General features: G+C 42.1%; 1 protein-coding gene across 1 annotated transcript in view; it reads right to left on the minus strand.

Annotated features, from left to right (window-relative positions):
- LOC126161229 (uncharacterized) overlaps positions 1–13,989 on the minus strand; it is a 477,655-nt gene that overhangs the window by 95,375 nt on the left and 368,291 nt on the right. The window lies entirely within an intron of this gene.

A 13,989-nucleotide genomic window follows, 5' to 3' on the forward strand; every position in this document is an offset into this window, starting at 1 on the left:
CTCGAGGCAGGTGAAAATCCCTGACCCCGCCGGGAATTGAACCCGGGGCCCCGTGCTCGGGAAGCGAGACCACGAGCGGCGGACGTCTTTCGAGTTGACGCCACGTCGGCGACTTGGGTGTCGATGGGGATGAAATAATGATAAGGGAAACACAGCTCCCAGTCCCTGAGCGGAGAAAATCTCCGACCCAGCCGGGAATCGAACCCGGGCCGTTAGGAATGACATTCCGTCGCCCTGACCACGCAGCTACCAGGGGCGGACGGGGTCAGCAGTCAACTTGTCTTTTTTTTTTTTTTTTTTTTTTTTTAAATTCGTGGTAAGTTCCAGTGGGACCAAACTGCTGAGGTCATCGGTCCCTAGGCTTACACACTACTTAATCGAACTTGAACTAACTTACGCTAATGACCAAACACACACACACACACACACACACACACACACACACACACACACACACACACATTCATCCTCGAGAGAGTACTCGAACTTCCGACGGGGAGAGCCGCGCGAACCGTGACAAGGCGCCTCAGACCGCAGGGCTACCCCACGCGGCTCAACGTCTCTGAAGTGACGACTTTACACACAACTGGTTTTCATCATAGTTAACAAACAGAACGCGAAAAGTTGTGGTAAATAATACAAACAATGAAACTTCCTGGCAGATTAAAACTGTGTGCCCGACCGAGACTCGAACTCGGGACCTTTGCCTTTCGCGGGCAAGTGCTCTACCATCTGAGCTACCGATGCACGACTCACGCCCGGTACTCACAGCTTTACTTCTGCTAGTACCTCGTCTCCTACCTTCCAAACTTTACAGAAGCTCTCCTGCGAACCTTGCAGAACTAGCACTCCTGAAAGAAAGGACATTGCGGAGACATGGCATCTGTCAGCAAGTTTCATATCAGCGCACACTCCGCTGCAGAGTGAAAATCTCATTCTGGAAACATCCCCCAGGCTGTGGCTAAGCCATGTCTCCGCAATATCCTTTCTTTCAGGAGTGCTAGTTCTGCAAGGTTCGCAGGAGAGCTTCTGTAAAGTTTGAAAGGTAGGAGACGGATACTGGCAGAAGTAAAGCTGTAAGTACCGGGCGTGAGTAGTGCTTCGGTAGCTCAGATGGTAGAGCACTTGCCCGCAAAAGGCAAAGGTCCCGAGCTCGAGTCTCGGTCGGGCACACAGTTTTAATCTGCCAGGAACTTTCATATCAGCGCACACTCCGCTGCAGAGTGAAAATCTCATTCTGAATACAAACAATGTTGGAAGGAGAGAACTGCTAGTGACTGGAGAGGAATAGCGAAAGGAGTCCCACAAGGTTCAATTTTGGGCCATTCCTATTCGTTACGTATGTAATGACCTTCAAAATATCAATACATTTTCAGCCAAAGATGCCTCAAGGGCATGTATTTGAAAAAAAAAGGTCATATTACCGCCTTGAGCTTCTGGTAAAATACTTTACTCTTACAACCAGTTTCCATCATCTGGCCATCCTATATTACAAATAAAACTTAGGTAACACTACAGGATTAAACTAATGTAAATGTTAAGTACAACACACATGTAATGGAATGCCATGTACTCTCATAGAAGTATCCACAGCATCACGTTAGGCGAAATATAAAATCGTTATTGTCAGGTGATAGAATGATGAATAATACACTGAAAACAAAAGTGTAGCGTCACACAGCGCTGTGACTCATTGCAAAAACCACGTATCATAAAGAAGTAAATGGTTCACATTTGTAATGATTTACCTGTCATCATATCGTAATCTACATTACGGCGTCAGTCTATAAAAACTGAGCTAGGAAGTGCAATTATTCATTTTATTTATTTATCGTATCGCAATACATGTAGAAAGATTACAGAACTACAACACGCCAGCATTCAAACATAGCTCTCCAACATAAAATAACACAAATGACAACAATTGTATATCTCTGTCGGTCCATTATGGCCTGGGGGGACATCGGCTGGTACGTATTCTTTGATTCAAATAACTTTACCAACAGCCTTATGTTTTGGTTTATTTTATTTTATATCTCAGATGCTACCAGTTTCGACGACTCAATATTGCCGTCTTCAGGCCCCATACGCTATTGTCGTATTAACAATTTTATCGAATGGTGCCATAAAACTGGAATCTTGAATCTGATCGTTATGCAACACATTGCTGTGAACGGGTGACACCCGAGTGTACATACTGAAGATACTGCAGAAATCTTCAAGTGGAAGAAGCGTATCTCTGATCTGTTCGATCACTTAAAATTCAACTACTTTTGCCCTTCGTACGATTGCTGCTAGCCACGGAAACAAACGAATCGGCCTTTTAACATAGGGAGCCACGTCTGCGTATTAGTAGGTGCGTCGGTCGAGGGCGGCATTTGAATCGCGCGCGTACGGTTACCAGGGGACGGCTTCGCTCCTCTCGCGGATCGGCATTGCGGGCGGCTGTGGTGGTGGGATGGTGGGGGGGGGGGGGGGGAGGGTGGCGTCGCCCACCGTTCAGCTCCTCGCTTCCGCTGACCGGAGGGCGGACGACGCGTGTGGTTTCTCGCGAACCAGTGACGTCTGAGGCGACTAGCCGTTGGCTCAAATGGTTCAAATGGGTCTGAGCACTATGCGACTCAACATCTTAGGTCATAAGTCCCCTAGAACTTAGAACTACTTTAACCTAACTAACCTAAGAACATCACACACACCCATGCCCGAGGCAGGATTCGAACCTGCGACCGTAGCAGTCCCGCGGTTCCAAACAGCAGCGCCAGAACCGCTAGACCACCGCGGCCGGCAACTAGCCGTTTGGAAAGTTTCTATTGCTTTGCAGTCACCAGCGCATGTGCAGTGCAAACCGTAAAAGGTACAGGAACACACGAGGTGTCATATGAAAGAGGATTTACCTCCGCATCTAGTAATATAAAGAAATCATCTAAGTGTTTTATGTAAAAGAACTTACTGATTTATTAATAACATACGCTTTTTTTAAATTTTTAACTTTCATCATCATCACGCAACCAAAGAAACTGAGCAATCAAACTGTTGCTTTTGATGAAATGTGATGACTGTGATAATCATATAATTCATAACTCTAACAATTAAGATGAGAGAATCAGTTCAAAAAATGGCTCTGAGCACTATGGGACTCAACTGCTGAGGTCATTAGTCCCCTAGAACTTAGAACTAGTTAAACCTAACTAACCTAAGGACATCACAAACATCCATGCCCGAGGCAGGATTCGAACCTGCGACCGCAGCGGTCTCGCGGTTCCAGACTGCAGCGCCAGAACCGCGCGGCCACTTCGGCCGGCCAGAATCAGTTCAATTGGAAATTAATTAAATGCAGCATATATATGAGTGAAGTGCATATGAAGACACATACACTGACGGTATGGCAGTAATTGTTGGCAGTGGATACTAGTAACTACAAACACTGTTTGGATTGTAAAATTATTATTTTTATCAGTCATTTTTAAGGTCTATCGTTAAATTTACCTAGTTTTTGTCCATGGTTTGAATTTCATCAAAGAAGTGTAAATTCTGGTTAAAGCAATAAAAACAGGCGAAAAAATTGATGAAAATAATATACCATTTGTAAGCGTAAACTAAATAACAAGAATGCCAAGAACATAAACAATTTTCGCCTCTGAAAGCGGAAATTGTGATTAATTGAACTTTAATGTGATTCTTCAACTTCTCCCGACGTATTTCTTGCTAGAACAGTCCACGGGTGTACTGCCGGTCCATAGTGTCCAACGGGCACAATATTTCGGCGATCAGACATGTCGCCATCGTCAGGTGCGCTGACGAACTGAGCTCCTGAGGGTGGGCGGCTGTCCTAAATCTCCTTCCCCCGCGAGGCGTTCTCTCCGAACTTAAACTTTAATTTATGGGCATAATATAGTACTTAGATATGATTATGATTCATGTTTTTGAAGTAGAATTTTATCATGCAGCTAATGGCGCAATCGGAATTTCAGTTATATGTATGTATAGAAAGTTGCAAATTTATACTGGAGATCATATGAGGAACCTGTGTGACGCCAGTGGGTGGTTTTGCGGTTGAGAGACGCTGAGAGAGTAGGGGATCGCTACTAGAGGGATGACTGACGCTTTTAATAGCTCTGCAGTCAGGTCCCTCGCGGTCTGTCTGTGTGTTCGGTCTATATTTGGCGGGCGGTCTGTTGGTGTTTGGGACTGTGTAAGGTAGTGTGGCTTTTGAGGCCTATCGGTCGGTATTTGGACTGTTTCTGGCTTTGTCTCAAGACTCCGAATTATTCTGGCTCAGTTTGGACTCTGATCATTTTTTCAGTGTGCTACAGCAGTTAGCGAAAACTATATTTGAATTTCATATCTGATCGACGTATGGGACAATTAATCATTGTGTCTGTTAGCCAACTTTGAATGAAGATATTTACTTCTGATTTGTAGCTGCGAACACAGACTGGTGTTTTTCCAGCTATTGTGTGTGTTTATGGTGTGTTATCCACCTGTGGGGGCTCGAGTCGTACCATTGTTTGCTGCATAACAACTTGTGCTGATCACCAGAGAACAATAATTTGTGCTGATTGGGCAACAAATTTTATTTGTGAAAACTTAAATCACTTGTAAATGCGTTTGTGATGTGGAAACTGCACCTATGATTCAACCTAGCAGTTAGCGGAATTCTGTCCAGTTGTAAGCAACCATTCTACAGCCTTAATTTTTAATTAAGTGACGAATTTTAGGTAAAGAAAAATCTGCCCCTGATGAACAAACAGAGTTCATACATTTTTCCTTTTTATCGCGTCGCGATGTCCAGATATATTTTGCACATTTCCACTCAATAATGTCTTACGGACTAATTTTCTGGGATAACGCAGCACTTAGAAAGACAGTACCGATAGTACAAAAACGAGCATTATGAATAATATGTTATGCTCACCCACTGTCGTTATGTATGTACCTCTTCAAGAAGAAAGATATTTTAACTGTACAATCACAATTCATTCACTCACAAATGAAATTTATCTTCAGTAAACCATGACAATTTGAGATGTTCACATCTACAAGCCTAGAGGAAAACACGATCTTTATTACCCATTATTAAAGACGTCAGTGTCTCATTGTAGATTTTCCCTTTTGAATTAACGCTATGAAAGTTCTGTGGACGAAGGGATCATTGTATGATCATATTTGTTGAATTTCCACCGAGCTCAGATGCAGAAAAGTCAGCTATGTTTCTAACATTTTAATGGATGGTAGCTGGTGACCTTTCAACGAAAACGATGGAATCGTCGGGAATGTTTGGCTTGCAGTTTCAGAGATGTGGAAGTAATTCTGTTTATCGATTACGTTGCAAAAAATAACAGAAAACATAAGCGAGTACTACGAAAGTCGCATGGACAAAATAAACAGAAAAATGTCAATATGACAATGCGCCCACCCCGAAACATGCTATCTAAAAGAGTAGAATATTGTGCACTTAATGTGGTTGGGTATTCAGAATGAGATTTTCACTCTGCGGGGGAGTGTGCGCTGATATGAAACTTCCTGGCAGATTAAAACTGTGTGCCGGCCCGAGACTCGAACTCGGGACCTTCGCCTTTCGCGTGAGTAGCTCAGTTGGTAGAGCACTTGCCCGTGAAAGGCAAAGGTCCCGAGTTCGAGTCTCGGTCCGGCACACAGTTTTAATCTGCCAGGAAATGGTTGCGAGTATGTAGCATCGATCTGTGCTTATGGTAGGAATGGACTGTAGAAACTAAGTACTACTAGTAGTAGCATTTTCTTTTCACAATACTTGCAATTCGCATCGTTTAAGCAACGTTCGTTGATCCGGTATTATGTACGGAGAAGCAGTGAGAGGTATGATCCAGAACCATCTGCTGCTCTATTTACAGGGTAATAACTCACAAACTTTTGGTCTACTGTGCTGCCTGGATCTCAGTGATGGGCACATATAGCTTTTGAGATGTACTGCATATTGCTTTGGATTATCAGTCTGAGTGAGTATCTGGCGTAATCATCTGGCGTGCTGTTAATACCACTGCATATCTAGACTACAGTAAATTGATGATAAATCGACAGTTGTTGCAACGATGAAGCTCTATGGCGTAACCATTCTGTACGCATTTTGGGCGAGTACTAATCACGCAGCATGTATAACTAAGCATGTGGGATGTACTGAAGCAGGAGAAGGATTTGTACAGATACGAGGAAGGGATTTTGGCAGACGACTAACAGACAGATTAAAAAAAAGAAAAAAAAGTAGAGGCGAAATGGAGCGACCAGTTTCTCATTGAAACGAAGGGGTTGGTTTGAAGAACGCGCGGAGAATCGCCGTGGCACGCACGCACATACCGGATATGCGAGTCCGCTGCCGGGACACGGTAGCTGTGGTCAAGCTCCGCTTTCAGTTTTTTCCGCTCGGTCCGCACAATGCTAGACTCGTGACTGCGGGCGGCTTCCCTGCTTGCCGCGCCCCCGGCCTGTTGCTAGGGCTTCGGCCCACGTGACGTACACAGGACAGCACGCGACCGAATCTCACCGCTGACTCACCCAGGTCACAAGCAGGTTGAGTCAGTTTACACATCGTACACTGGCTGGCTGACTAGTAGCAAACGGCGGCGAGCTGTGGCGCCTACAGACCATCCTCTCCTCACTACGGGCTACGACCAAATTACAACTGATGCTGCTAAGAACAAAGACAAACGGTACTGGGCTTCTATACAGTGAAAGTAAACAAATTACACTTCCTAGGTCATTATTTGCGTTGTACTCCACAGCAATGATAAAAATATTATTACCTATACCACCGAAATCTGCTAAAAACATGTTCCATCTAGTTTTGTCAGTGTAACTTACGTCCTCATTTGGCAGACTTGAAGGCTTGAACTGGTTTGTAGCACATGTCCACTATCGTAAAATACATCTACATCTACGAGATTACTCTGCTATTCACAATAAAGTGGTTGGGTCTTCGCCTTTCTTGGCGGTGGTGAATATACTTTTCCACTATTCACTTTGCTCTTTCGTTTCGGAGCCAAAGTGATAACATCCAAACAGACATGAGGGGTGACGAGGTCCTCAAGGAAGTTATCTGGATTTGGCTGGTGCGACTGTCTCAGTTCGATGGGTTCTTTTTTGAATGGGTGCGAGTAGTCACGGAACCACCAGGCGGAGGCCTTTGTAATCTTCAAACTGCTGTCGAATATACTGAAAGCTCGTCTACCACTGATTTTCACTTTTTACACTATCGCTTCGATTGTGACAGGTCCGTTCTTCGAGTACCAGAGCCTCAGATTCTCTTACTGTTATCAGTTTTTCAGACGGAGAGGGTCTGTCATTCGTTCAGACTTGTCTGACCACTCTTTATGAGTCTCCATTCAATCATTGTATCATTTGATAGTGCATTGTCGCTGTATGGTTCTAACAACTTAGCATTGAGTGCTGCAGCGTTGCTCCCTGTCAAAAGCCAAATCGAAATCTAGGAGAATTTAATGTTTTTAATAGCCATACGCAAAAGGAGTACTTGTTAATTTATGAATTTTGAAGTGATTAGAGAAGGGGAATCTGAATCTTTAAGGTTAACATTCGATTTCCCCCATGTAACATGAAGCAGAAGCTCCATAAAATAATCGTACAGAACACCAGTAATGCCAATATTACGGATGCAATAATCGGAAAATTTACGGGAGAAATTGAAACAACTGAGAACGGTGCATGGCGTGAATTCCAAGAGAAAACTGCAAACGCTGCAGAGAAATCGTTAGGAATTCAAGAATAAAAGGAAGACATGAAATGTGAGATGTGCTCAAAATTAATGAAAATAAAAATATTAAAAAGGAGAACATACAGAACAATTTAACTGGGCAGGCGCGAGTAGGACCCAAGCAGTGACAGCCAAGCCTCCAGATGTCACATACTGAGAACAGCACCAAATGTTTTATGTCGATAGTGTATCAACCAAAACACCGATTTAGTTCGTGCTGTGTGCTGTCGTCCAGTAGAACATGCTCAAACGGTAACTAAAAGCAACACCAGAACTACGCAGCATAGGAATAGCGAATCTGTGAGTACCATTTTCGTAGATTTTGTGTGAATGAGTTGGTAGAGCGTGAGGTCGTAGTACTGTAAGTCTCGCGTTCAAACCCAGCTGATAACTTAAGCTGTTTACGCGTAAAGTGTTGGAGAACATTTTCAGACATGAAGGACTTTTCGAAGTTCGTTGAAATCTTATTCTGGCAATCTGCTTTAGCTTCGTTAGTTGAAAGTAGCAAACCTATAGAGTACATTTGTAAGTCGCACATGTCCGACAGAATACCACACCTATCCATACAAGTGTACTCTATACGTTTACTAATTTCAACTAACGAAGAGAAAGTAGACTGCTAAAAGACCATTGCTGTAAACTTCGAAAAGTCATTTTACATGTCAGGAAAATGTTATTTCATACAACAGTTTCACGAGTAAACAGATAAAAAAACTTGTCATTTGTTGCGTTTGAACGCAGGACTTTTGACACGGCGACCTCACACACTACCAATTCACCCACACGAGATCTACAAAACAATTACAATTCCTGTGCTCTGTAGTTCTAGTGTTGCTTTTGATTGCCGTTTGAGCATATTATATTGGACGACAGCAACTAGCACGAACTAAACTGTTGTTTTGGTTGATACTCGATGGACATACAACGTTTGGTACCGATCTGAATGTTTGATATTGGTCCCATGGATTCAGAGACTTTCGAGAACGTTTTAATTTCAAGTTTGACGCCTGATAACAAATTCCAAATTTTTTAATTTGATATAATTATAAATTAACCTTTTTTCTTATTTTATTCCTTTGTATGTACTGTGAAACCATGCTTCTTGCCAAATTTCATGCTTCTACATCTAGGGGAAGCATCCCATAAGTTTCACTGTGAGTGTTTCCGAGAATCATTGTACGTGACATTAAGGGGATATTGTACGTGAAATTCGTTGAAATTTGACATTTTATGTTTTCTATTCCATGATGTGCTTTGCAGTCCTGACAAAACTCTACCATCTGGTGAGCAAGATGTACGAGACAGGCGAAATACCCCCAGACTTCAAGAAGAATATAGTAATTCCAATCCCAAAGAAAGCAGGTGTTGACAGATGTGAAAATTACCGAACTATCAGTTTAATAAGTCACAGCTGCAAAATACTAACGCGAATTCTTTACAGACGAATGGAGAAACTGGTAGAAGCCGACCTCGGGGAAGATCAGTTTGGATTCCGTAGAAATGGAACACGTGAGGCAATACTGACCTTAAGACTTATCTTAGAAGAAAGATTAAGGAAAGGCAAACCTACGTTTCTAGCATTTGTAGACTTAGAGAAAGCTTTCGACAATGTTGACTGGAATACTCTCTTTCAAATTCTAAAGGTGGCAGGGGTAAAATACAGGGAGCGAAAGGCTATTTACAATTTGTACAGAAAGCAGATGGCAGTTATTAGAGTCGAGGGGCATGAAAAGGAAGCAGTGGTTGGGAAGGGAGTGAAACAGGGTTGTAGCCTCTTCCCGATGTTATTCAATCTGTATATTGAGCAAGCAGTAAAGGAAACAAAAGAAAAATTCGGAGTAGGTATTAAAATCCATGGAGAAGAAATAAAAACTTTGAGGTTCGCCAATGACATTGTAATTCTGTCAGAGACAGCAAAGGACTTGGAAGAGCAGTTGAACGGAATGGATAGTGTCTTGCAAGGTGGATATAAGATGAACATCAAGAAAAGCAAAACGAGGGTAATTGAATGTAGTCAAATTAAGTCGGGTGATGCTGAGGGAATTAGATTAGGAAATGAGACACTTAAAATAGTAAAGGAGTTTTGCTATTTGGGGAGCAAAATAACTGATGATGGTTGAAGTAGAGAGGATATAAAATGTTGACTGGCAATGGCAAGGAAAGCGTTTCTGAAGAGAAATTTGTTAACATCGAGTATAGATTTAAGTGTAAGGAAGTCGTTTCTGAAAGTATTTGTATGGAGTGTAGCCATGTATGGAAGTGAAACATGGACGATAAATAGGTTGGACAAGAAGAGAATAGAAGCTTTCGAAATGTGGTACTTCAGAAGAATGTTGAATATTAGGTGGGTAGATCACGTAACTAATGAGGAGGTATTGAATGGGATTGGGGAGAAGAGAAGTTTGTGGCACAACTTGACTAGAAGAAGGGATCGGTTGGTAGGACATGTTCTGAGGCATCATCAAGGGATCACAAATTTAGTATTGGAGGACAGTGTGGAGGGTAAAAATCGTAGAGGGAGACCAAGAGATGAATACACTAAGCAGATTCAGAAGGATGTAGGTTGCAGCAGGTACTGGGAGATGACGGAGCTTGCACAGGATACAGCAGCATGGAGAGCTGCATCAAACCAGTCTCAGGACTGAAGACCACAACAACAAGAGATGTGCTTTGGGCTTTCCTGAACATTTTGGTATATCATACATTAAAATCGGGCAATTGTGAGGCCTTCAAATAATATTTTGAATGTTAACATGAGACTGTCAAATTCCGTGACTACACGTATACTGCCACAGTTGAGCAGTCATATCTTGGGAACTACACAGTCTAGAAGGTTGTGAATTGCTTGTTTTTTGCCTACTGCTACGTCTCAGACGTTGGCATTACAAATAAACAAATCAGTCCTTTGTTTCTGATATTAGTTTTCGTTGAAAGTAGTGTGATTATCACCTATTTCTGTAGCAGGCTAACTTAGAGGAATATTATGGGAAGCCCATTAGAGATAATTGTGATAATTTAGAGAAGATGGAAAGAGCTGAGTGGAACACTTTCTCTCATCGAATATCAATCGATGAAGAGCCACGTCATGCTTTGTATCCACCTCTACCAAACATTTTGTGTAAATTCATGCAGGGTGCCAGAAAATTCAGCTTGCCTACATTTACACTAACATTCTCTTCCTTTGGCAATAATGGAGGCAATCAAACCTATTTACAGAGATTTGGCAAATCCTGAGCTACTGAAGAGATGTTTACATGGGAAGACCCTTCAATAATGTTGTGTGATGCCGTGTGCCAAAAAATTTATTTGTTGGCCTTGTGACTAAAGTTGGCAGTGTCTGATGCTGTAATAACTTTTAATGGTGGGAACTATGAAAGGCTTAATGTTCTGGAGAAGTTATGGGTAAGATTTGAACATAACACAGCTAAAGGACTTCGGGAACTGGATGAGCTTCGTGTATGTGAGGCAGAGTAAGCGGCTCAGCAAATGACAAAAGAAGCAAGAAAGAAAAAGGGGAGATAAGCATTGGGCTGTTGTGACACTGAAGAAGATAGACTATGGACCAGAGCAATTCTAGTGCATAAAAGAAGCAGAAATGTAAGTCCGTATAAGAATGTGCAATAAAAAAGTTTTAAACTTCAGTATCTCTGAACTACATTTTTTGCAATAAATGACCCATTTTCTACAAATGTATCGATCGTAGAGACATGAAATTTTCAAATCATGCCAAGTGTAAGATTCAACACACATGGAACTAGAATAATTAAAAATCCTGAGTTTTGTTTCATTTATTTACAAAATTCTGTCAAAAAATTGAGTGTTTTTTAAAAAAAGATGACATGCCCCACAATACAATTTTAGTAATAATTCTAGGTCAGTGTATCTAGAAAGGTGCATTCAGTAATTACGGAAAATTATAAGCTGGTGTCTTAAAAAGTTTGCAAGTGACGGGTCATAAAATTCGATAATTTAACATTGGCAGCGTAGGACATTCAATGTCCCCTTAATGGCCGTATATTTTGGTGACCAAAACTGGCTTAGAAGTTAACATTTACTATAGCTGCTAGGGAATATAGACCTTAGTATGCGACATGAATTTCAACTTGACACTACTACCCATTCCTGTGCAAAAGGGTTTGAACGGACAGGCAGAGGGTTACATTTTACCGGTTGAGGTAAGAAACCCTAAACAGTAATCCAAATAAATGAAAAGAACAATAGAAAAATTTGAGGCTGTAGAAATATAAGAAAACTTCACCAATAAGAATACTGGTAACAGAAATAAGTCGTATGGGGCCACGTCTGGCGACTATGGAGGCTGGGGTATATCACTGTGGTATTCTTTATGACCAAGAATTCACGAACAAGCGACAAAATACGATCACATGCATTATTGTTGTGCAAAAGCTGTGTCCTGTTTCGCGTATTTTACGGATTCCTTCACGAAAAAAGCGTTGAACTTGCAAGCAGTACTCTTTATTGATCGTCCGAATTTCTGACAAGAACTCGTGGTGCAATTTGACGTTAAAACTGAAGACCGCAGTGAGCATAAACACATCTAATCGTACTTGTCGTGTATTTTTCGGTCACGGTGATCCAGAATGCCTCCGCTTCAACGACTGAACCTTAGTTTTGACGCCATACCCGGAAATACTTGTTCGAACACCGCGTTTCAGTAGTTCTGCATCGTCGTCGTCTCTATCTAGCATCTCCTGGGCAACCGGAATTCGTCTGTTTTCGTCAAAAATTCAAGAGTTTTGTAGCAAATTTTGCCACACGCTTCATACCAAAAACACCCAAAAAATATCATGGTAAAAACCAGTGTATATGCCAGAATCATCAGCCACTCCACCGACTGTGATTCGTCGATGGTTCATAATCGTTTCTTTCATTTTCTTCATGGCGTCGTTGGTTGATGGTGTGCTGGGGAGTAAAGGACGCTCGTCGTCATCAACGTCTTTATGGCGGTCTTCGTACGCTTACGACACTTGTAAAAAAATTTTTGCCCTTTATTCGGTTCTTACAAAGTTTAATACAAGTTTTATGATCCATTTTACACAAAAATAAACGCCGATCTACCAAAAGATTTGTAAGCTTTTTGCCAGCCGATAACAGACTAAATGTCCGATATGCCCAACACTCTACTGGTACCTTTCAGACACGTTTACCAACGCGACAACGAAAAATCCACACGAATGTAATACATGCAAAATTACGAATTTCCCGTTATTTTTTGAACACACTTCGTATGGAATTAGAAAATATGCAGTAGTAACATGGAACCTTATACTTTCGGTCTTCTGAAAGTAAGTTCCACGTGTCGTTCCGCGCTAAGAGCTTACACGTTCAACTCGCATTCGGGAGAGCGGTGGTTCAAATACAGATTCGTGTTTTCCGTCGTTTCCCTTTCTTCCTTAAGGTAAGTACCGTGTTGGTCCCTTTGTTTCTTTGAAAGCACACAGTGGATTCTTTCTTTACCAGACCCTACTCAGAGCTCGTACTTCGTTTCTAATGACGTCGTCGTTGACGTTACGTCAAGCCCTAACCTTGGTTTTCCTTCCATGTTAGCAAACCACCATGTCACGCAGTCATATGTTGACTCAGCTGAAGTATTCACGGGTAGAGCGATAGTGTTCGTTATGTTAAGGAGGGATACTCATAAAGAACTGAGGAAAATGGGTGCAACATTTTCGCGTCTATACCAGTCTCCACTCAGAGTCAGTACTTTGTTTCTTATGACGACGTCGGTGACATGATGTTAAACTCTATCCTTGCTTCTCCTTCCACGTCAGCAAACTGCTACGTCACGCCGTCATATAGTCACTCAACTAAAGTATTCAAGGAGGAGGCGGAATTGTTCGTGATGGACAAGATAGATTTGCATAGAAGATTAAGGAAAACAGGAGCATTTTCAGAGCACAGATTACAGCGGGTAATCAACGTTCACCTTACAGTGCACCGTAACATTTGGGTATTGTCGACAAATTTAACATCCCATTACATGTAGAGAATGAAAAAGAAAACACTACTACAGTGAACACCGTGGCTGGTAACGAGCAAGTTGAACGACAAAGTCTAAAGTAATTAAACGTTTTTCGGAAGGGCACGTTTTCGCGACAGTTTTCTCAGAGATTAGTTGAAACGCAGGGTGCAATGATTAAGACGTCGCTCCGCTGGTACAAATAGCGGCCTCCATTCGGTCGCTCAGCCAATGGAGAATGCTCGCGAACCGTGCTGTTCGTGAATAG

This window comes from Schistocerca cancellata, chromosome 2 (genome assembly GCF_023864275.1).
Source record: "Schistocerca cancellata isolate TAMUIC-IGC-003103 chromosome 2, iqSchCanc2.1, whole genome shotgun sequence".
NCBI lineage: Eukaryota > Metazoa > Arthropoda > Insecta > Orthoptera > Acrididae > Schistocerca > Schistocerca cancellata.